At 39.9% G+C, this 25,981-nt stretch overlaps 1 protein-coding gene across 8 annotated transcripts in view; it reads right to left on the bottom strand.

The window, feature by feature from the left end:
• MIPOL1 (mirror-image polydactyly 1) overlaps nt 1-25,981 on the bottom strand; it is a 365,168-nt gene that overhangs the window by 328,530 nt on the left and 10,657 nt on the right. The window lies entirely within an intron of this gene.

The following is a 25,981-nucleotide window of genomic DNA, read 5'->3' as shown; positions in this document are numbered from 1 at the left end:
ACAGACATCTCAATTGAATAGGCTTACACGATTCTGATTGAAGAATAAAGTTGAGCAAACTTTCTACTCGATGGGTGCCAAAACCATTGCACCCAGATCAGCTGCAGACAACAGCAGAGCTTTCAACGGAAATTTTTAAAAAGTAGGATCAAGATCCTGAAGCATTTCTTTGAAGACTGTAACAGAGATAAACATGGTTTTACAGCAGTATGATCCTGAAGACCAAGTCCAACCAAAGCAATGGCCACCAAAAAGTAAAAGTGGTCCAGTCAAAGCAAAAGTGGACTGGTCAAGAGCAAAGGCCATGGCAACAGTTTTTTAACATGTTTGAGGCATTTTGATTGACTTTCTAGAAGGCCAAAGAATGACAACATCTGCTTATTATGAAAGTGTTTTGAGAAAGTCAACTAAAGCGTTAGCAAAAAATGCCTAGGAAAGCTTCACCAGAGAGGCCTCCTCCCCAACAGCAATGTTCCTGCTCATTCCTCTCATCAAATAAGGGCAATTTTGCAAGAGTTCTGATGGGAAATCATAAAGCATTCACCTTATAGTCCTGATTTGGCTCCTTCTGACTTCTTTTTGTTTCCTAATCTTAAAAAATATGTAAAAGGCATTCATTTTTCATCAGCTAATGATGTAAAAATGACTGCACTGACATGGTTAAATTCCTAGGACCCTCAGTTCTTTAGGGATGAACTAAATGGCTGGTATTATCATCAACAAAAGTGTACTGAACTTGATGACACTTATGTTGAGAAATAAAATTTATATTTTTTATCTTTTAATTCCATTTTTCCAAAAACTTTTTGAAGCCCCCACATATAGACTAAACTTTTTGAAAAAGTTAAAAGCTTTTTGAAAAAATATGGAAGTTAAATACAGCCAACTGACTACTTCTTGGGACCAATTTATATTTAAATTGCACTCAGGCCACAAGTACCTGATGTTAACATTTGTAGTGGCTGTATTAACACTGGCCCCAGCAATCAAAGAATGACTAGAAATTTTAGGGAGTACTGAATTACTGAATCAAGCCCAAATGGTGTTCTGAGTGGCATTTCATGATGAAATACATGTGTTACCCCAAATAGTGACACTAGAGGGTGCTGTCTTCCAGAAGACCGGTCAAGACTGGCATCAATTTAGAAAGATGAAGCTATACATGCATGGAGTGGAGGCCTCACTAAGCTGATGAAACAGTATACACCTCAGCTACAATGGAGAAGACTTACATAATCACTTAGGAAGGACTACTGAATAGTTTAATCACTGTAGAATCTGGCAATTTTAGACTGGCCAGATTTTAATCTTTCTGCCTTGGCAGTGTGATATAGCAATGGGATTGCAGGTTCATTAAAAGAAGTAAATGAAAATCAAATTTGCTTGATCTCCAGAATTAGAAAATATGTTGGCAGGCTGATTTAAAGGCCCCAACTGACATGATACGTGTGAAAAATTGAGAAAAAAAGTGAATTTGGTCTTAGAAAGATGATACATGCAAGTAAATGCCTCCATCAATACTATAAAAAGGTACAAGTATTGCTGAAAGAGAAGAAAAAATAATAGTCAAAATGGTAAGAGGACATTAAAAGGTACAAGTACGTGTTGACAGAATAGGAAAAAGAATAGTCAGAATGGTAAGAGGGCATTAGAAGACTTGTGAAGAGATATAATTGCAATTTCCATTTTCCTATTGAATGGCTCAAGTCCTGGTGATCACTGGAATACTAGTATGTTTCTCCTTTTATATAAAATATTGGGAAAAAATGTGAGACAAATTATAAAAAGATGACTGAACATGTGTAGCAAGATACTAATAAGGGACAGAGAGTAGACTGTGAAGAAAAGAGTTAAGTTGATCTAGACCTTAACCAAAACTCCTTATAAACCCTGATATATGAAATGTATTCGCTGAGTGATAATTCTTTAATTAGTAACTTCTTTTAACTTTTATTTTCTAAGTATTACTTGTATTCACAGTGTATATTTATATCATTGTGTACTAAAAAACAGTATATATTAGGTAAACTGTAGAAGTCAAGCATGATTTCTATGCCAAACAATAATAAAATATTTTTTATTTTTAATTTTAATATTTTTTAGAGACAGTGTTTGGCTCTGTCACCCAGGCTGGAGTGCAGTGGTGTGGTCATAGCTCACTGCAGCCTCAAATTCCTGGGCTCAAGTGATCCTCCCACCTCAGCCTCCTGAGTAGCTAAGACTACAGGCACATATCACCATATCTGGCTACTTTTGTAAAATTTTTTGTAGAGATACAATCTCCCTATGTTGCCCAGGCTGTTCTTTAACTCCTGGCCTCAAATGAGGCTCCCACCTCAGGCTCCTAAAGTGCTAGGATAACAGGTGTGAGCTGCTGCTCCCGGTCTCTAGGGCTTTTATTCAGTTTTCTCATTCACACCTCTTTGATAGCAATTTTTTTTAGTGATTAACCTTTACTGATTGTTCCAAAACATTCATCTTATTTTTAATAGAAAGAATGTTTTTTATAATGAGTTTCCATTAGCTTATTTTAATATAATTAAATTATATAATTATGATCACAGATACAATTAGTATAAACAGGTTTGAGAACAAACACACCTGACACTACTTTTTAAGTATAGAGATCAACTGGTAAAAGCAGAAGTATCTACAAGACACTCATCTACTAGCCTTAGTATCAAGCACACCATAGAAATCAGTCAGTATGTTAATACCAGTGGGAATGGAGAACTTCCATTATTTTGGCAAATCATTGAGTGGAAGCCATTTATAATAATTTCAACTGTATATTGAAAATATTAGCTGGGCACGGTGACTCATGCCTGTAATGCCGGCACTCTGAGAGGCCAAAGCAGGAGTCTTGCTTGAGGCCAGGAGTTTGAGACCAGCCTGGGAAACTCAGGGAGAACCCATATCCACGAAAAATAAAAACATTAGCTGGGCATGGTGTTGAGTGCCTGTAGTCCTAATAACTCCAGAGGCTAAGGTGGGAGGATCGCTTGAGCCCAGGAGTTTGAGGCTGCAGTGGGTTATGACCACACCACTGCACTCCAGCCTGTGTGAGAGTGAGACCCTGTCTCAATAATAGTAATAATAATAATAAAATCTTTTACATTTGCTTGGTCATTAGAGTACTGACTGAAAGTATAAGGACAGACCAATAAAAACTCACCGTCTCCACCAATCAACTGTATATACATTCTCCACACATAACTGGAAAATAACATAGACAGATAGATAGAGATATATGGAATAAAATTATATTTTGCCTCCAGTTACATAATGAATAGGAAGAGTATTGAACTGTATTATATATTGGTTTACTTAAGTTTAATATTATTATCTCATCAGCTGCATTCCCTTGTTTCCCATGCAGTAGCACAATATCATTAGTATCCAGCGCCATCTACTGGAGAAATAGACTCACTTTGCAAAGTTTACGTGTCAGTCCTTTTTATTAATTTTGCAGTAAACCTAACAAAACTTTTAGAAAACCCAGCTTTTCATCTATAACATAATTACCCACATTTTTCCTAACGAAGATTCTGACCAAAATTTTCGTTTGATAAGTAATATTTATGAACACTTGGGATTTCTTCATCTTCTAAAATTTTCCCATAGGAAAAAGAAAAGTGGCAGCTCATTTCTCGAAGGAAAAGCTTAGTATTCACGCTGTCCCTTTAAGGAAGATGATAAACTATACAAAGTTACTCCACAAGATAGAGATATGGAGCAATACCCTGCAAGCACCACTGTAAAACTCTCTTCAAAGTTCCACTGGTCACAATAACAAACAGCTAGAGACATACACAAAAGAAGCAGCAGGATTTCTCAACACTTTGTTGACCTTTTCCTATTAATAAATAACATGGTAAAACATTTTTGTATTTTTTAAAAATTTGGTGAAAATTTTTAGTACTGTTAGAGTAGATTTAAGATTATCAAAATTCACCTCTTAATAACTATTTTTAAATGCATATTTATGTATTTTAATTGACAAGTCAAAATTGTGCATATTTATGCACAACATGTTGTTTTGAAATATACATTGTGGAATGGCTACATTGAGCTAATTAACATATGCATTATCTCACATGTCTTTTTTGTGGTGAAAACACAAAATCTACTCTCTTAGCAATTTTCAAGAATATAATACATTGTTATTAACTGTAGTCACCATGTTTTACAATAGCTCTCTTGAACTTATTCCTCCTGTCAAACTGAAACTCTGTCTCCTTTGATCAACATCTCCCCAATCACTCCCATCCCCAACCTTTAGCCCCTGATAACCATCATCTTCCTCTCTATTTCTAAGTTCAACTTTTTTAGGTTCTACATATAAATGAGACCATTCAGTCTTTTTGTAACATATATATTTTTAATGTAAAAATATTTTAATCCTTAATGTAACTAAACTTTGAGTCAAACCCTATTTTTGAATCACGATATAAAATATGTAAATTTAATTCAATAAAAGCCCCTAAAATCAATCGCTAGCATAAAGAGGTATATAATCAGTAGTGACAGCAACAGATTTTTCCTCCTAAAAGTTTTATTTCTACATCGCTGCATAAACTCAATATGGAATTTAAGTGTATATCTCTTCATGTTGTTGACTTAATTTAATAATGTTAATTGGTCTGCTACTCTGTAATGTTAATTCATATAGCCAATGGGCTTTTTAGTTTTTGTTTTGTTTTGTTTTATGCTTAATCTTAGTGGCAAGAATGAATAATGGGCTTGGGTGCAGTGGCTCACACCTGTAATCCCAGCACTCTAGGAGGCTGAAGGCAGATAGATAACTTGAATCCAGGAGTTTGAGACCAGCATAAGCAATATAGCAAAACCTTGTCTCTACAAAAAATACTAGCTGGGTATGGTGGCACACGCCTGTATTCCCAGCTACTTGGGGGCTGAAGTAAGAGATCACTTGAGCCAGGGAGGAGGTTACAGTGAGCTCAGATCATACCACTGCAGTCTAGCCTGGCCAACAGAGTGAGATCCTTCTCAAACACATATACACACAAATTAATCTTTTAATAATATTTATAAATTTAACAATGCACTCATTCATCTCTCTAGTGCCTGTTTTGCACAATACCTAGAAAAGTATATATGTTTAAATAAGCTATACACTATAAAGATTTTGATGAAATTGTTGACTTACTGTGGAAACTTTACCATTTTCAATCTGTTAACTTTTCCTTATTGGTCAGGATACTTATTTTACCAAATCAAATTTATTCATTTGTTTAGAGACAGGGTCTCACTATGCTGACAAGGCTGGTCTCAAACTCCTGGCCTCAATCAATTCTCCTGCCTTGGCCTCCCAAAGTGCTGGGATTACAGGCATGAGCCACTGTGCCAGGCCACAAATTGTTCCAAGTATTTCTTCTTTTGGGTGCCTTGCAACACTAATTACACACAAAAAATGTGAAGCAAAGTATTTTTGATAAGTTGATTTTTTAATTATTGATTCAGACCTTTAACTCGACCTGAAGAGAGAGGATAAAGATAGTATCAGTGGTTGAAAGAAAGACAATTTGCTTCCTAAAGCAAGAACTACATTTCATAGGTAACCCAATACAAAGTTTTCTGCTATTCTCTGAGTCATGGTGCCATCATGTCATTACCATCATACCAAGACCCTAGCAATGAACTGTTTGTTCTATTTATGGGGACAAGAAACTAAACGGTTTTTAGGTAAGGTAAGGTTGGAGTTTTTGTCCTAAAAATGTTTTAATCAGCAGTCACGAAGGCGTCCAGTTCCCCTTAAGACACTGAACTGCAAAAGGTTGCTGGTTCTCTTCCCCAAAATCCACCTAGAACTACTTTAAAAAAAAAAAAAAAAGTCATTGACCTGAGGAATCAACCAGAAACTTCAAGAAATCTGTGTGTCAACTCTCTTGAAATAGGGTTGGGAGCCACCTCAGGTGAAAGGCAGACATTGGTGATGCTGAAAGAATAGGTGAGAGAAAAATGTGTAATGTATATGTTTCTTAAGTTCCAGATGTTGCCTTAGGTCAATCGTTGTCTGTCCCACCAATACAGAAATCCACAGCAACAGCCCAAGCAGCAAGTGCCAAATGGTACTGTCAAGGCAGGGTAAAAATCTTGCTGGAGTAATGAAAAGAGATGGGATCTAACCATCATTTCCTCTTCTACTCTATTCCTTTCCAAATCCCCATCCTATTTGGATTATAACCATAGCAGTTCCTATTAAATGTGCAGGAAAATCATATTTCCTAGCCTTATTTATATTTTGATCACTTGAATTGTAGCCAAAGTAGTGTGGGCAGATGTGATACAAGCCAATTTCAGGACTTACCATTAAAGGCATTCTGTGAGCTCCTTTAGCCCTCTCCCACAACAACCTTGAGAACCTTGTGATGGTGTCATCACAGGATAGAAGAAGCTTTAATCTCTAAGCCAAACTCTGTATGAGTGAAAAACTTGTGTGGTATTAAGCCATTATTTGGGTGTTATAAGTGCAAGATAGTCTCTCCTATCCTGGTACACAACTTAAAGAGATTGCCGGCCCACTTCCCTCAATGCTGACTAAAGGAGTTCCTTGTTGCAATAACAACAAATGTCAACAGTGATTCTGTGGTGCTTGAGACTCAATAACCTCCAGCTCACCCTACTTCCACTTCTGAAAACACACACCCACATACATACATACATACATACACACACACACACACACACACACACACACACACATTATACTTCATGTTTTAGACCTTGGATGTGTCTCTGTTCAGCTGCACCACCATTTCCAAACCCCAGATATGAGGAGAGATAGTATACAATGACTCTGTATAGGTTAAATAATTAACTACACTAAAAAAAATTTGAAGTATTGAATACATGAATAGACTATACAGTGTTAATTGATCACCTCTTTGGGGAAATGCACAATTTCATTTGAACAGCAAGCAGTCTCTGAGAAGCAGGAAAAGGCAAGAAACAGATTCTCCCTAAGACATGCTAAAAATCCCCAGCCCTACTGCCATTTTCATTTTAGCCCAATGAAAATTATTTCACATTACTGACCTCCAGAATCATAAGATAATAAATCTGTGTTGTTTTAAGCCACCCAATTAGTGTTGATTTTTTACAGCTGTTACAGCAGCAGTAGGAAACTAATACATATGCCTTATGAGTTCCCTAGCTCTCACAGCACCTCATATATTCAGAGACATTTTCAGCTTCTTACAGAACAAACTCAAAAAAGGAGGCATCACAGTCAAGAATTAACTGGACACTGAATTCTCAATAATCAGGAAGCTGCCAAAAATCTTATCTCCAATCTCCCAAGGAGTATTTCTCACACTACCCAGAAAGGAGTCCTAAGCCAGCATGTTAGCTGAAAGGTAAAAACACTTTCCTTTTTTTTTTTTTTTGAAATAGGATCTCACTCCACTGCCCAGGCTGGTGTGCAGTAGTGCAACCACGACTCACTGCAGTCTTGAACTCCCAGGCTCAAGCAATCCTCCCATCTCAGTCTCCTGAGTTACTGGGACTACAGGCATGCACGCACCACCACACCCAGTGATACGGTTTCGCTGTGTCCCCACCCAAATGTCATCTTGAATTGTAGCTCCCATAATTCCCTCATGCTGTGGAAGGGACCCAGTGGGAGATAACTGAATCAATGGGGGTGGTTTCCCCCATACTGTTCTCATGGTAGTGAATAAGTCTCATGAGATCTGATGGTTCTATAAGGGGGAACCCCTATTGCTTGGCTCTCACTGTCTTCACTTGTCTGCTGCCTTGTGAGACGTGCCTTTCATCTTCCACCATGATTGTGCGGTCTCTCCATCCACGTAGAACTGTGAGTCCACCACATGGAACTGTGAGTCCATTAAACCTCTTTCTTTTGTAAATTGCCCAGTCTTGGGTGTGTCTTTATCAGTAGCATGAAAGCAGCCTAATACAGCAAATTACTACCAGCAGAGTGGGGTGCTGCTGTGGATACCCAAAAATGTGGAATCAACTTTGGAACTGGGTAACAGTCAGGGGTTGGAACAGTTTGCAGGGGTCAGAAGACAGGAAAATGTGGGAAAGTTTAGAGCTTCCTAGAGACTTGTTGAATGGCTTTGCCCAAAATGCTGATAGCAATACGGACAATAAAGTCCAGGCTTAGGTGGGCTCAGATGGAAATGAGAGACTTGTTGGGAACTGGAGTAAAGGTGACTCTTATTATGTTTTAGCAAGAGGCTGGAGGCATTTTGCCCCTCCCTAGAGATTTGTGGATCTTTGAACTTGAGAGAGATGATTTAGGGTATCTGGCAGAAGAAATTTTTAAGCAGCAAAGCATTCAAAAGGTGACTTGGGTGCCGTTAAAGGCATTCAGTTTTATAAGGGAAGCAGAGCAGAAAAGTTCAGAAAAGTTGCTGCCTGACCACACGATAGAAAAGAAAATCCCATTTTCTGAGGAGTAATTCAAGCTGGTTGCATAAATTTGCATAACTAATGAGGAGCCAAATATTAATCCCCAAGACAACGGGGAAAATGTCTCCAGAGGTCTTCACAGCAGCTGCTCCCATTGCAGACCCGGAGGCCTATGAGGAAAAAGTGAGTCAGCCCCAGGGTCCCCGTGCTGTGTGCAGCCTAGGGACTTGGTACCCTGTGTCCCAGTTGGTCCAGCCATGGCTGAAAAGGGCCAACATAGAGCTCGGACCATGGCTTCAGAGGGTGCAAGCCTCAAGCCTTGGCAGCTTCCACATAATGTTCAGCCTGAAAGTGAACAGAAATAAAGAATTGGGGTTTGGGAACCTCTGCCTAGATTTCAGAGGATGTACAGAAATGCCTGGATGTCCAGGCAGAAGTTTGCTGCAGGGTGGGGGCCCTCATGAAGAACATCTACTAGGGCAGAGCAGATGGGAAATGTGGGGTCAGAGCCCCCACACAAAGTCCCTACTGGGGCACTGCCTTGTGGAGCTATGAGAAAAGGCCACCATCTTCCATTCCCCAGAATGATAGAAGTACTGACAGCTTGCACCATGTGCCTGGAAAAGTTGCAGACACTCAATGCCCGCCTGTGAAAGCAGCTGGGAGGGAGGCTGTACTCTGCAAGGACACAAGGGCAGAGCTGCCCAAGACCATGGGAACCCACCTCTAGCATCAGCGTGACCTGGATGTGAGACATGGAGTCAAAGGAGATCATTTTGGACCCTTAATATTTGACTGCCCCACTGGATTTTGGGCTTGCATGGGGCCTGTAGCTCCTTTGTTTTGGCCAATTTCTCCCATTTGGAACAGCTGTATTTACCCAATGCCTATACCCCCATTGTATCTAGAAAATAACTAACTTGCTTTCAATTTTACAGGATCATAGGCAGAACGAACTTTCCTTGTAACAGTTGAGGCTTTGGACTGTAGACATTTAGGTTAATGATGAAATGAGTTAAGACTTTGGGGACTACTGAGAGGGCATGATTGGTTTTAAAATGTGAGAACATGAGATCTGGGAGGGGCCAGGGCTGGAACGATATGGTTTGGATGTGTCCCCACCCAAATGTCATCTTGGATTAAAGCTCACATAATTACCTCATGTTGTAGGAGGGACTCAGTGGGAGATAACTGTATCATGGGGCTGGTTTCCCCCATACTGTTCTAGTTGTAGTGAATAAGTCTCACAAGATCTGATGGTTCTATAAGGGGAAACCCCTTTCGCTTGGCTCTCACTGTCTTCCCTTGTCTGCTGCCATGTGCCTTTCACCTTCTACCATGATTGTGAGGCCTTGCCATCCTAATGGAACTGTGAGTTCACTAAACCTTTTTCTTTTGTAAATTGCCTGGTCTTGGGTATGTCTTTATCAGCAGCATGAATGTGGACTAATACACCCAGCTACTTTTTAAATTTTTGGTAAAGACAGGGTCTCACTATGTTGCCTAGGTGGGTCTCAAACTCCCGGGTTCAAGCAATCCTCCCACCTCAGCCTCGCAAAGTGCCGGGATTACAGGCATGAGCCACCACACCCGCCTGGTAAAACATTTTCTAAACAGAGTTCTCTCTCACTCAGTCACTTCCTATAACCAGTTCAAAGATGATTCATGTGGAATCATAAAACACATATTTAGATACAGGTGCTGCCATTTATTAACTCTGTAACCTTTGAGAAATCACTTATTTTTCCTGCTTTAGGGAATTGAGATAAATGGTCATCAAAATGCTAGATTCCACAACCTAGTAAAATCTCCAAAATAAAACTGTTGCCAGGTTTTTATTTCATAAAGGAAGGACTTTAAAAGGAAGGAACAGTCACCATCTGTAATAACCAGCCTCTCCTAAATTAAAGAATATTGTAGCAGGACATAATTTCAAAGAACACAGCCCTTTAAATTCAATAAATTTAACTTTGTAAAAAACACCCAGGAGGGGCCAGGCATGGCGGCTCACGCCTGTAATCCCAGCACTCTGGGGGATTGAGGTGGGCAGATCGCCTGAGGTCAGGAGTTCAAGACCAGCCTGGCCATGGTGAAACCCCATCTCTACTAAAAATACAAAAAATTAGCTGGGCATGGTGGTACATGCCTGTAATCCCAGCTACTTGGCAGGCTGAGGCAAGAGAGTTGCTTGAACCCGGGAGACAGAGGTTGCAGTGAGCTGAGATCGTGCCATTGCACTCCAGTATGGCAACAAGAGCGACACTCTGTCTCAAAAAAAAAAAAAACAGGAGGATCCTGAAAAAGATAGTGGTAGAGGCAGCATAGTTTTTGAAACTCCTCATATGTCTACATAGAGCAACCAGGATAGTAGACCCAAACCCATAAACAAAGTATTATATTTTTAAATATTAAATATTAACATCTACCACAAAACTAAGTAAACACCAGGCCAGTCACAGTGGCTCATGCCTGTAATCCCAGCACTTTGGGAGGCCAAGGTGGGCGGATCTCTTGAGGTCAGGAGTTCAAGACCAGCCCGGCCAACATGGTAAAACCCCGAGTCTACAAAAAATAGAAAAACCAGCCAGGTGTGGTGATGCAGGCTTGTAATCCCAGCTACTTGGGAGGCTGAGACAGGAGAAAAGCTTTAACCCGGGAGGCGGAAGTTGCAGTAAGCTGAGATCACACCGCTGCACTCCAGCCTGGGCAACAGAGTGAGACTCTGTCTCAAAGGGAAAAAAAGTAAGTATGGCCCTCTCGGTCTCACTTTCACCTTGCTTGCCTTTCCACCTTCTACCTTCCACCATGGATGAAGACCCTCTCTTCATAAATTACCCAGCCTGTGGTATTTGTTATAGTAGCACAGTACCAAGGAGCAGGACTGTAGCTATAACAAATATCTGAATATCCGAACATAGTTTTGGAACAAGGTAATGGGTAGAGGCTGGAAAAATTTGGAGGAACAGGCTAGAAAAAGCTTAGATTGACATAAATGGAGAGCTTAGGGCAATTCTGTTAAGGGCTCAGAAGATGAGCTGCAGGCCAAGTCTGAAACTTCTTACAAATAACTTAAGAGATGACGATTAGAATCTTGGTAGAAATATGGACAGTAAAGGCTATTCTGATGAGGTCTCAGATAGAAATGAAGAACAGGCATTGGAAACTGGAGTAAAGGCATTCCTTGCTATAAAGTTGCAAAGAACTTTGTTTAATTAGGTCCTTGCCCAAAAGGCTTTATGGAAGGCAGAATTTAAGCTCAATGAACTAAGATATCTGGCAGAAGAAATGTCTAAGCAAAATACTGAAGGAGCTGCATGGTTACTTTTAACCAGTCTGGGCAACATAGAGAGCTACCTCATCTCTATAATAAGTTTAAAAAAAAAAAAAAAAAAAAAAGCCAGACATGTTGGTGCATGCCTGTAGTCCCAGCTACTCAGGAGGCTGAGATGGGAGGATCACTTGAGCCCAAGAGTTCAAGGCTGCAGTGAGCTGTGATTGTGCCACCGCAATCCAGCCACCTGCGAGACAGAGCGAGACTCTGTCTCAAAAAAAAAAAAAAAAAAAAAAGTTATGTTGTTTTTGCTGTTAGGTTTTGGACTTAATTGGGACCAGTTATCCCTTTCTTCTTATCTATTTCTCTGTTTTGTAATAGTAATGTCTCTCCTATGCCTTTGCCACTTGTATTTAAAAAGCATATAACTTACTAATTTCACAGACTCACAGTGGGAGAGCAATCTGCCTTGGGATGATAGCGCCTTGAGTTTCAACTGTATCTGATTTGTTTATTTATTTATTTATTTTTATATTTGATTTCAATAAGACTCTGGAGTTTTGGACTTTTGAGTTTATGCTGGAACAATTTTTGGGGCTGCTGTTTGTGAGAAGAACATGAGTTTTGTGGAATGAGGGGTAATATGCTGTGGTTTGAATGTCCACTCCAAAACTCATATTCAAATTTAACTGCCATGTGATATGGTTTGGCTCTATCACCACCCAAATCTTACGTGAAATTGTAATCCTCACTGTTGGAGGAGGGTCCTTGTGGAAGGTAATTAGATCATGGAGGCAGACTTCCCATTTGCTGTTCTCATGAGAGTGAGTTCTCATGAGATCTGGTTGTTTTAAAGTGTATAGTACTTCACCCTTTGCTCTCTCTCTCTCTCTTGCTCCACAATGTGAAGATGTGCCTGCTTCCCCTTCACCTTCTACCATGATTGTAGGTTTCCTGAAGCCTTCCCAGCCATGCTTCCTACAGACTTTGGAACTGTGAGTCAATTAAACCTCTTTTCTTCATAAATTATACAGTCTCAGGTAGTTCTTTATAGCAATGTGAGAACAGACTAATATACCACGTGACAGTATTAACAGGTGGGACTGTGAAGAGGTGATTAGGTCATGAGGATTCCACCCTCATGAATGGAGTAACAACGTTATCACGAGGGTAGTTTTGTTCAATGGGCCTGCTCTTGCTCTCATCTTTCCACCTGTTGTCATGAGATGACAAGCACAAAGGCCCTTGCCAGATGCCAGCACTATGCTCTTGGACTTTCCAGTCTCCAGAACCATAAGTCAAATAAGTTTCTGTTCATGATCAGTTACCCAATCTGTGACATTCTCTTATAGCTACACAAGACAAACTAAGGCAGGTACATTTAGATGTAGATCATGAGCTTCCAGAACCAACCTGTGAATAATCATGAGACAAAATATTTTCAAATGAGATTTTAATTCTAAAAAAAAAAAAAAATTAACAAACAAAGCATAGGCATCTAAATATGTGTTGGTACAACTTAGGCAACACAGCAAGACCGCATCTCTATGAAAAGTTTTTTTAAAACAATTAGCTTGGCATGGTGGTGCACACCTGTATTCCTAGCTACTGAGGAGGCTGAGGTGGGAGGATTGCTTCAAAAAAGGAGTTCGAAGCTGCAGTAAGCTATGATCACGCCACTGCACTCCAGCCTGGGGGACAGAGGGAGACTCTCTATTAATAAGTAAATAAACAAATAGAGACATGTAGGTAGATTTTAATTTAAAATAAGATTAAAATTAATTACCTGCATGACATAAAGACAATAGAAATTAAGATGCTGAAATCCTAAAACCAGTTTCTTACCTGTAAAGAATCAAAAAGAAATTCTGACAGTGCATTTTTGTACATAAACTTTCTAAGCTTCAGTTCACTTACCCAAATGAATTAGAATAATCTAGCCCACTGTGCCAGCTCATGCCACTGAATAAAATGTTCTACTTTGGGATATCATAAGCTATAACACACAGTATCTGCAGCTCCCATGCTGGCAATAAGCTGTTTGACATAAATTAAGGAAGTGGCTTTGATTTACATTAAACTTAAAAGATAATAAAAGTATTAAAGTACTAATTAGTTTCAAGACATGCTGCTTAAAGAAGTCTGTCATACTTCAAAAAATAATTCATTAAAAAGAAGGAATTTCAATGTTTAAATGTTTTTTAGGTTATAGGTATATGGTTGAGACAATGCAAAACAACATTTCAGCATTCAAATGCAAAAAAAAATCCACAGGAAATTACCTTTCAGATTCCTTCCAAGAATGTAATGTAATAATACAAATTTTTTTCTAATTATGTGATGAATACTTACATCCTCACACCTTAAAATAAAAGGATCTTAGGTCACATTTGATAAAACGATATATTCTAAAATCAAAATTAAAATAACAAAAGGCATACAAAGTAAAAACATTCCACAAACTACCCTTTCCTAACTATGTATTATTTAGGATAATAGAGCACAATGAAAAAAGCATGCAAATACTAATCAAAAGAAAGCAGGAGTGGCTATATTCATATCAGACAATATAAAACAAAGATATTACTCAAACTATATAAGTACAATAAAAGTTTCAACTTACTAACTAAACATAAGCAATCCTAAATATGTAAGCGTTTAACAAAACAGCATCAAAGTACCTGAGGTAAAAACTGGTGAAAAGAGAAAGACAAACCCATAATTATAGTTGGAAACTTCATCACACCTCTCTCAGTCATCACAAGAATACGTGCTCAGAAAATCAGTAGGGATACAGAAGACTTAATATCTCAGTGACAGAGACCCTTGCCTTAGTCAGGATCAGTGATTCACACCTGTAATTCCATCATTTTGGGAGGCTAAGGCAGGGGGATTGCTTGAGCCCAGGAGTTCAAGACCAGTCTGGGCAATACAGTAAGACCTCGTCCCTACAAAACATTTTTTAAAATTTTAGGAAGGCATGGTGGCACACGCCTGTGGTCCCAGCTACTCCGTAGGCTGAGGTGGAAGGATCACTTGATCCCAGGTTGAGGCTGCAGTGAACTGTGATCACACCACTATACTGTACTCTAGCCTGTGTGACAGAGCAAAATCCTGTCTCAAAAAAATAAAAAACAAATAAAAAGGATCTTGCCTTGACCAAACTTTAATGAGACTCCTTTGAACCATCTACTATACTAGCCCTCAACCTTTTGGGTTTCTGTGTCTGTCTCTGCACTATCCAATTTTAGCAAGAATTCTGCTAAGTCAGTTTATTGAGAATCCTCCATCTTTGATCACCATGGCCTGACTTCAGAAAGAATCCTGTTAAGTTGGTTTAATCACAATCTTCTCTAACCCTGATGATTCCTGTTAGTAATTGTCCATCCACTGATCCCCTCCCTGCTCCTTAGCTATAAAGTCCCATTTGCCTATGCTCATGGGGACTGAACCCACTTCTATATTGAGGTCTCTTTTCCCCTATTGCATTAGTTCCTAAATAATATCTGCTTTTACCACCTTAACTATTAATACTACCCAGCTCTGGTTTTCTTTTTTTTCTTTTTTTTTTTTGAAATAGGGTCTCACTCTGTTGCCTAGGCTGGAATGCAGTGGCACAATTACAGCTCACTGCAGCCTCAAATTCCTGGGCTCAAGTAATACTCCCACCTCAGCCTCCTGAGTAGCTGGGACCACCACACTAGGCTAATTTTTCTATTTTTTTGTAGAGATGGAGTCTCACCATGTTGCCCATGCTGGTCTTGAATTCCTGGGCTCAAGTGTTCTGCCTACCTCGGCCTCTCCAAAGTGCTGGGATTCTGGGTGTGATCCATCACACCCAGCCTCTGTTTTTCTTAAAAATCAATCCATTTGACTTAACACTTATTTAAAAACCCCACCCAACAATGGCAGAATACACAATATTTTCAAGTGCACATGATGCATTTACCAAAATAGACCCTATTCTGGTCCATCAAACAGACCTCAATACACTTAGTTAAAATTGGCCAGGCGCAGTGGCTCACATCTGTGATCCCAGCACTTTGGGAGGCTGAGACAGGAAGATCACTTGAGGTCAGGAGTTCCAGATTAGCCTGGCCAACATGGTGAAACTTCATCTCTACTAAAAAAAAAATACAAAAATGTGCCGGGCATTTTAGTGCATGCTTGTAATCCCAGCTACTCGGGAGGCTGAGACATGAGAATTGCTTGAATCTGGGAAGTGGAGGCTGAAGTGAGCTGAGATTGTGCCACCGCACTCCAGCCTGGACAACAGAGTGAGACTTTGTCTCAAAAAAAATAATAATAATTGAAAAAAGATGAAATCATGAAAATTATGTTATCTTACCATGATAACTAAAAATAAACCAGAAATAAACTAGAAATCAATAACAGAAAGATAATCTGAAAAATCCTTAAACAATCCCAAATAACCCATTTTTCTAAAAAGGAAGCTAAAAGGGAAACTTCTGAACAAGATAAAAATGGAAACACAACATTTTGAACTAGATAATTTTTTAAAATGTTAGATGTAGTTAGATCAATGCTTAAAAGTAAATCCACAGTACTGAGAGAATATTTTTAAAAAGAAGGAAGGCCTCTAACTAGGACTTACAGTACTATGTTGAATAACAGTGGTTAAAGTGAGCATCCTTGTCATGTTCCAGATTTTAGGGGAAAGAATTTCAGTTTTTCCTCATTCAATATGAGGAATTCAAACTGTGGGTCAGTCATATCTGGCTTTTATTATGTTGAGGTATGTTCCTTCTATATCCAGTTTTTTGAGGGTTTTTACCAAGAAGGGATGTTGAATTTTATCAAATATTTTCAGCATCAATTGAAATGATCGTATGGTTTTTATCCTTCATTCTGCTCATATGATGTACACATTGATTGATTTGCATATATTGAGCCATCATCATATCCCAGGGAAAATCTCACTTGGTCATAAGGAATGATCTTTCAAATGGATTGCTGAATTCGGTTTTAGTATTTTGTTGAGAATGTGTGTATTAACCTTCATCAGAGAGATTGGTTTTCTTTTTTTGATGTGTCTTTGTCTGGTTTTGGTATCAGGGTAATAATGACCTCAGAGAATGAGTTTGGAATATTCCCTCCTCCTCTATTTTTCAGAATAATTTGAGTGGGATTGGTATTAAGTTTATCTTCAAATGTTTGTTAGAATTCAGCAGTAAAGCCACAAGGTCTTGGGCTTTTCATCACTGGGAGACTTTTTATTATGGCTTCAATCTCGTTACTTATTACTAGTCTGTTCAGGTTTTGAATTTCTTCCTGATTCGAACACTGTAGGTTGTACTATCTCAGAATTTGCCCATTTCTCTTAGATTTTCCAATTTATTGGTACATTGTTGCTCATAGTAGCCACTAATTATCCTTAGAATTTCTGCAGTATCAGTTGTAATGTCTCATTTTCATTTCTGATTTGGATCCTCTCTTTTTTCTCAGTCTGACTAAAGGTTTGTCAATTTTGTTTAACGTTTCAAAAACCCATATTTTGTTTTATTGACCGTTTGTATTTTTATTAAAATTTCTTTTATTTCTGTTCAGACCTTTATTCTTGTCCTTTAGTAATGTTGGATTTGGTTTGCTCTTGCTTTGATAGTTCTTTAAAAGCATTGTTAGACTGTTCATTTGAAGTATTTCCCCTTTTTTAATGTAGGCACCTACAGTTATAAAATTCCCTCTTAGTACTGCTTTTGCTGTATCCCATAGGTTTTGATGCTGTGTTTCCATTATCATTTGTTTCAAGAAATTTTTCAGTTTCTTTCTTAATTTCTTCATTGACCCCCTGGTCTTTCAGGAGTATATTGTTTAATTTCCAAGTATTTGTACAGTTTCCAAAATTCATCTTATTAATTTCTAGTTTTATTCCATTGTGGTCAGAAAGGATACTTAATATTATTTCAATTTTTCTGAATGTCTGACGACTTGTTTTGTGAACTAACATATGGTCTATCCATGAGAATGATGCATGTGCTGAGGAAAAGAATGTGTATTCTGTAGCTCTTCACTGAAATGTTCTGTAACATCTATTAGGTCAATTTGGTCTATAATGCAAACGTAGTTTGATATTTCCTTGTTGATTTTCTGTCTGGAAAATATGCTCAATACTGAAAGTGGGATGTTGAAGTCTCCAACTATTACTGTATTGCAGCCTATCTCTCTCTTTACCTCTAATATTTGTTGTATATATCTGAGTGCTCCAGTGTTGGGTGCATATATATTTTAAATTGTCATATCCTCTTGCTGAATTGACCCCTTTTTCATTAAATAGTGACATTCTTTGTCTCTTTTCATAGTTTTTGTCTTGAAATCTATTTTGCCTGGCATAACTAGCACTTTTCTGGTTTCTGTTGGCATAGAATAGCTCTTTCTGCTCTTTCCATCCCTTTCTTTTCTCTTTTTTTTTTTTTTTTTTTTCTGAGATGGAGGTTTGCTCTATCACCCAGGCTGGAGTGCAATGGCATGATCTTGGTTTACTGAAACCTCCGCCTCACAGGTTCAAGTGATTCTTCTGCCTCAGCCTCCTGGGTAGCTGGGATTACAGGTGCCCGCCACCACACCTGGCTAATTTTTGTATTTTTAGTAGAGACAGGGTTTCGCCACATTGGCCAGGCTGGTCTCGAACTCCCGACCTCAGGAGATCCACCTGCCTCAGCCTTCCAATGTGCTTGGATTACAGGCGTGAGCCACCACACCCACCCCATCCCTTTATTTTCTGTCTGTGTGTCTTTACAGGTGAAGTGTGTTTCTCGTAGGAAACAGATTAACAGGTCTTGTTTTTTCAATTCAACCACACTATGTCTTTTGACTGGAGAGTTTAGTCCATTTACATTCAACATTGTTATTGATGAGTAAAAACTTACTCCACCTATTTTCTTATTTGTTCTCTGGTTGTTTTATGATATTCTCTCCCTTCTTTATTTCCATCCCGTCTTCCTCTAGTGAAGGTGATTTTCTCTGGTGATGTGATTTAGTTTCTTGCTTTTTATTTTTTTGTGTATCCATTTTATGTTTTTTGGTTTGAGGTCACCATGAGGTGTAGGAACCAGCCCCACAGGGTCGGTGCGTTTTTCTCCCCGTGTGCGGAGATGAGAGATCGTAGGAAAAAAGACACAAGACAAAGAGATAAAAGACAAGACAGCTGGGCTGGGGGACCACTACCACCAAGATGGAGACCAGTAATGGCCCCAAATGCCAGGCTGCACTGTTATTTATTGGATACAAGACAAGGGGGCAGGGTAAGGAGTGTGGGCCATCTCCAATGATAGGTAAAGTCATGTGGGTCACGTGTCCACTGGACAGGGGGCCCTTCCCTGTTTGGTAGCAAAGGCAGAGAGAGAGAGACAGAGAGAGAGAGGACAGCTTATGCCATTATTTCTGCATATCAGAGACTTTTAGTACTTTCACTGATTTTGCTACTGCTATCTAGAAGGTAAAGCCAGATGTATGGGATGGAACATGAAAGCAGACCAGGAGCATGACCACTGAAGCACAGCATCACAGGGAGATGGTTAGGCCTCCAGATAACTGTGAGTGGGCCTGACTGATGTCAGGCCCTCCACAAGAGGTGGTGGAGTAGAGTCTTCTCTAAACTCCCCCGGGAAAAGGGAGACTCCCTTTCCCAGTCTGCTAAGTAGCGAGTGTTTTTCCTTGGCACTGATGCTACCGCTAGACCATGGTCAGCTTGGCAACGGGCGTCTTCCCAGACGCTAGCATTACCGCTAGACCAAGGAGCCCTCTAGTGGCCCTGTCCAGGCGTGACAGAGGGCTCACACTCTTGTCTTCTGGTCACTTCTCACCATGTCCCCTCAGGTCTTGTCTCTGTATGGCCTGACTTTTCCTAGGTTATAATTGAAAAGCAAGGATTATAATAATATTAGAATAAAGAGTAATTGCTACAAACTAATGATTAATGATATTCATATATAATCATATCTATGATCTATATCTAGTGTAACTATTCTTATTTTATATATTTTCTTTATTATACTGGAACAGTTCATGCCCTCGGTCTCTTGCCTCAGCACCTGGGTAGTTTGCCGCCCACAAAGAGGCTTGCAAATACTATCTTACAATCCGTTATTTTAATCTGAAAATAACTTAACACTATTCTCATTAACAAATAAGCAAAAAGAAAACTAATAAAAACTCTGCCTTAACTTCATCTACCTGATTTTTAGCTTTTTGTTGTTTCTATTTACATCTTATTGTACTATGTCTTGAAAAGTTGAAGTTACTTTTTATTGCTTTATCATTTATTCTTTCTACCGAGAATGAGAGTAGTTCACACACCACAGTTACCGTGCCATAGTATTCTGTGGTTTCCTGTGTACTATTACAAGTGAGTTTTGTACCTTCAGGCAATTATTTATTACTCATTAATATCCTTTTCATTCTAATTAAAGTGCTCCCTTTAGCACTTCTAGTAGAATAGATCTGGCATTGATAAAATGCCTCAGTTTTTGTTTGTCTGGGAAAGCCTTTATTTCTCTTTCATGTTTGAAGGATATTTTTGTCAGATATACTATCCCAGGGTAGAAGGTTTTTTTGCCCTCTAGCACTTTAAATATGTCATGACACTATCTCCTGACCTGTAAGGTTTCCACTGAAGTCTGCTGCCAGCCACACTGAAGCACCATTGTATGTTATTTCTATTCTCTTGCTACTTTTAGGATCTATTCTTTATCACTGACCTTTGGGAGTTTGATTATCAAATGCCTTGAGATAGTCTTCTTTGGGTTAAATCTGCTTGGTGTTCTATAACCTTCTTGTACTTAAATATTGATATCTCTCTTCAAGTTTGGGAATTTCTCCATTATTATCCCTTTGAATAAACTTTCTGCCCCTATCTCTTTCTCCACTTCCTCTTTAAGGCCAATACCTCTTAGATTTGCCCTTTGAGGCTATTTTCTGGATCCTGTAGGCATCCTTCATTGTTTTTTATTCTTTTTTCTTTTGTCTTCTCTGACTGTGTATTTTCAAATATCTTATCTTCAAGATCACTAACTTTCTTCTACTTGACAATTTCTGCTATTAAAGGACTTGGATGTATTATTCTGTATGTCAATTGCATTTTCAGCTCCAGAATTTCTGCTTGACTCTCCTTAATTATTTCCATATCTTCGTTAAATGTATCTGATAGAATTCAAATTCCTTCTCTGTATTATCTTGAATTTCTTTGAGTGGTCTCAACACAGCTATTTTGAATTCTCTGTCTGAAAGGTCTCAGATATCTGTTTCTCCAAGATTGGTCCCTGCTTCCTTATTTAGTTCATTTAGTGAGGTCATGTCTTCCCGAATAGTGAAAATGTATATTTTCTTTGGTATCTGGGCACTGAAGTGTTAGGTATTTATTGTAGTCTTCACTGTCTGGGTTTATCGTAGCTGTCCTTCTTGGGAAGGCTTTCCAGATATTTGAAAGGCCTTAGGTGTGACCTAAGCTGTATCTGCTTTAGAGGGAACCCCAAGCCCAGTAATGCTGTGGTTCTTGCAGACTCACATAGGTACAATCTTGATAATCTTGGACAAGATATGGAAGAATTCTCTGAAATACCAGGCAGAGATTCTTGTTCCAGGCAGAGATTCTTGTTCTCTTCCCTTACTTTCTCCCAAACACACAGAATCTCTCTCTGTTCTATGCCACATAAATCTGGGGATAAAGTGGCATAAATATCCCTGTGGCCACCACCACTATGACTGCAGGGTCTGACCTGAAGCCAGCACAGCATTGGATCTCGCCCAAGGCCTGCCGTAGTAACTCCCTGGCTACAGCCAACGTTCGCTCAAGACCCTTGGACTCTACAGTCAGCAGGAGGCAAAGCAAGCCAGGCCTATGTCCTTCCCTTCAGGGTGGTGAGGTCCCCCAGGCTCCAGGTGAGTCCCGAAGTGCCGTACAAGAGTCAGGAAGTAGAGTCAAAAACACTGGAAGTCTACCAGGTGTTCTATTGTACTGTGGGTGAGCTGGAACTCAAAGCACAAGACTCAGTCCTTCCCTCCCCTTTCCAAAGGCAGAGATGCCTTACCCCGTAGCCACTGTCACCCTGGGCCATGAAGAGTACCACCAGACTACCGTCAGTCTTCCCTTACAGCCCGAGGTCTCTTATGTCAGCCTGTCATGAGTGCTTCCTGGGTTGTGACTCACCCTTAAGGGAAGTGGACTCCCCTCTGGCCCAGAGCAGGTCCAGAAATGTCATCCAAGAGTCAAGTTCTAGAATCAGAGACCCCAAGAGCCCACTTAGTGTTCCACCCACCTGTGGCAATGCTGGTATCTAAGGTAAAAAACAAAGTCCATCCTCTTTACTTTTCCAACTAATTTTCTCAGACAGAAAGAGTTTTGCTTCATAGTCACCACAGCTGGTAATGTGCTGAGTCTTACCTAAAGCCAGCAAATCTCAGAGGCTCACCCAATGCCCTTGATATAGTACTTGGGTATCACTGCTGATTATGCAGGGCCCAAGGGCTCTTCAGTTAACAAGTGATGAATGCTGCAAGAACTGCGTCCTTTCCTTCAAGGCAGTGAGTTCCCTTCTGGCCCAGGGGGTGTTTAGAAATGTCATCTGGGAGCTAGGACATGGAGTGGGGCTCACAACTCTGACTGGTGCCCTATCCTGCTGTGGCTGAGCTGATATCCTAGATGCAAGATAAAGTCCTCCCCACTCGCCCTCTCCTCAAGCAGAAGGAAAGGGTCTCTTTTGGAACTGAGAGCTACGCAGCCTGGGGTTAGGTGAGGGGTGATATCAGCACTCCGTTGGTTGCCCCAGCTGGTGTCTCAGTATGTCACATGCCCCCCAACCACAGTCCACTGTCTCTGGGCCTAGTTTAGCACTAGAACTCTCCTAAGAGTTGCAGTCCTTATGGCCTACACTACCTTTCAAGTTTATATGGAGACACAGAGTGCTGCAGACTTCAGTGGCAAGGTTCGAAGGCACTCAAGTTTGGACCACTGGCATCAGCAATTCCCCTCTGGCTAGGGCTGGTGTAAATGTTCCCTCCATGGGCGGGCATCAGCTGAGTTTGGTCTGCTTTTCCTTTCTGCCCTAACAGGACAGTACTGGGTTCAATGTTTCACAATTGTGTTTTGTCTCCCCCAGTTCCCAGAGAAACTCTCTGCACTATGCCACCCCTGCTGGGAGTGGGGAAACAGTCGCAGTGACTTAGGATTGTTTTTTTCCATCTCTTCAGTACCTCTTTCAGCAATATGAAGTTAAAACCAGGTACTATGTGTGCTCACTTGATTTTTGGCTCTCGGGAAGGTGTTTTTTTCTGTGCAGATAGTTAACTTGGTGTCCTTGTTTAGGTGGTAGAGGGGTGGGCAGTGGAGCTATCTATTCCATCACCTTGCTCTGCCTCCTCATCTCCTATGCTTGTTTTCATCTTTATCCTTTATAACATCTGAAACTGCCTTTGCAAAGATTATGACAGTGAAGGAAATCAAGCATGGCTGACTCCATCTTGCTTCTAGCTTCTCACGCTGGCTGTACTCACCTTTCTTGGGTGTAGGTCAAGCTAATCATGGGAGAAATTTAGTTTATAGTTTAATTTTGAAGTAGGGATGATAATAGTACCTGCCTAAAATGAAACCCTACTTGTTCAGGTACAAACACCACCTTTGTAAAACTAATGAAAGGCCACAAAATTAGGATTATGGGAGATACCTAAATTCTGCTACAATGTAGCTGTTGTTAAATGATAACCAGACATTGTCCTCTCGCTTCCCTTTCTATAATCCCTTGCTGTCAGGAGTCATGTGGCCAGAGGTCACAAGGTTTGTGACTTTTCCTATTGCTCCTTTAGATGCCTCAACCAGTCCTGTGGCCCCCAGAGAGAGGCCAACTCAGTGCACACACTCTCCACATGCCTATGATTGCATCACATGTCAGCAAAACTCATTCTCTAGCCCCCTGCCCACCTAATCTTCAAGTCTTCGAGGAGACTGATTGGAGTAATCCCGCCAGTCCATCCACTTGGCTAGTTCTGCATTGATAAACCTCTCGACTGCAACAGCACAGTCTCAGTGAATTGGTTTTGACTGTGCAGTGAGCAGGAAGCACCCAATGGGCAGTTAAACATCCCTTATAAATCAACCACTTAATGACTTTCCCTGAGTTCTGTGAGCCGCTCCAGCAATTTACTCAAAACTAAAGAGAAGGTAATGGGAACTCTAACTTGTGACTGGTGTCAAAAGGGATGAGCCATTAAAAAAGGGCGGGGGGTGGGGCAGTCTTGGGGAGTGGGCAACCAACCTGTGGGTTCTGACACTATCTCCAAGTACATAGTGTCAGAATTGAATTGGGTGATATCCAGTTGGTGTCCACTGCTTTTTGATGGGGAAAAACTCCCTGACATTTTGTCACAGAAGTCTTCCATGTTGATTAGTGTGGTGTGAGAGAAGAGAGAAACACAGTTTGAGCGTTTTTCAAAAACATACACATGTACAAGATATTATTAAAGAGGGAAGCTACAAAATAATAGAGCACATTAATTTGGCAGGGTGCAGTGGCTCACACCTGTAATCAGTACTTTGAGAGACCAAGGTGGGAGGATCACTTAAGGAGCAGAGTTCAAGAATAGTCTGGGCATAGGGGAACCCCATGTCTACCAAAAAAAAAAAAAAAAAATTAAAAATTAGGTGTGGTGGCACACTTGTAGTCCCAGCTACTTGGGAGGCTGAGGTGGGAGGACTGCTTGAGCCCAGGAGGTCAAGGCTGCAGTGAGCTATGTTTGCACCACTGTACTCCAGCCTGGGCAACAGAGTGAAACTCTGTCTCAAATAAGCCAAAAACCAAAACCATGTGTATACATTATCTAATTTCTTTTCTTTTCTTTTCTTTTTTTTTTTTTTTTTGAGATGGAGTCTTGCTCTGTCACCCAGGATGGAGTGTAGTGACATGATCTTGGCTCACTGCAACCTTTGCCTCCCGGGTTCAAGCGATTCTCCTGCCGCAATCTACTGAGTAGCTGGGATTACAGGCAAGTGCTACCAAGCCCACGTAATTTTTGTATTTTTTAGTAGAGACGGGGTTTCGCCATGTTGGCCAGGCTGGTCTCAAACTCCTGACCTCAGGTGATCCCCCTGCCTCGGCCTACCAAAGTGCTGGGATTACAGGGGTGAGCCACCATGCCCAGTCTTATATTATATAATGTCTAAAATAACAAAAGGTTAAGAAAAAAGGCAATAATAAAAAATATAAAGGGATGAAATGACCCAAATGCTAAATGCTCCAACTGGAAGACAGAGATGTCCCACTGGATTTTTAAAAATCCAGATCGATGCACAGATCAATCAAAGGAGAGCTGACATAGCTGTATCAAAATAGAAAGAAGTCACAAATAGGAAAAGACACTGGAAACATGACAACTAAATATAACATCAGCTCTGGATTTGTTCCTAGAATAGGAAAAGAACATTAATAGAAAATCTAGTGACATGTCAATAAAATTTACAATCTAATGAATAGTATTATTAAATTATATTTTGTAATTTTATTCAACTTATTCAAATTTATGCAATATTTAATGAATTACCCAGTGAAACCACAATATTGGTCTTCTGGTTTTGATCACTGTACCAAGATTTTGCATAATGATAATGTCAGAAGTACAGTGACAAGGCCGGGTGCAGTGGCTCACGCCTGTAATCCCACCACTTTGGGAGGCTGAGGCAGGCAGATCACTTGACAACAGGAGTTTGAGACCAGCCTGCCAACATGGTGAATCCCCATCTCTACTAATACAAAAATTAGCTGGGCATGGTGGAATGCACCTGTAATCCCAGCTACGCAGGAGGCTGAGACAGGAGAATCACTTGAACCCAGGGGGCAGAGGTTGCAGTAAGCCGAGATTGTGCCACTGCACTATAGCCTGGGCAACATGGTGAGACCCCATCTCAAAAAATTAAAAAATCTAAATATTTTGATGGTGGCTACATGGGTGCTCACTTTTTATTCATTCACTAAACTGTCCATGTATGTTTTATATACTTTTCATGTATTACTTGCTGCTGTGTTCTCTAAAAGTTAATTGATCTATACTATCTACATTAATTGACCTATGTTTTCTAAAAGTTAATTTCTCTATATTATTTATTTATATTTTCATTTATTTATATTTTCTGCTTTTCAAAACTTGTTACTCAGCAGTAAAATCCTCAAAACTATGACGATAGGAAATTGGTATGCTTTAATAGACAATAAAATAATATACAGCATTAAGGATTCCAGTAATACGATTCTTCTCGTACTCAAGCAGCTTCCAAAACTTATAAAACCATGCATATTAAAAGTCATT

The sequence above is a fragment of the Chlorocebus sabaeus genome, chromosome 24 (genome assembly GCF_047675955.1).
Source record: "Chlorocebus sabaeus isolate Y175 chromosome 24, mChlSab1.0.hap1, whole genome shotgun sequence".
Classification (NCBI taxonomy): domain Eukaryota; kingdom Metazoa; phylum Chordata; class Mammalia; order Primates; family Cercopithecidae; genus Chlorocebus; species Chlorocebus sabaeus.
The sequence above is the reverse complement of the archived record's forward strand: the minus strand, read 5'-3'. Positions and strand labels throughout refer to the sequence as shown.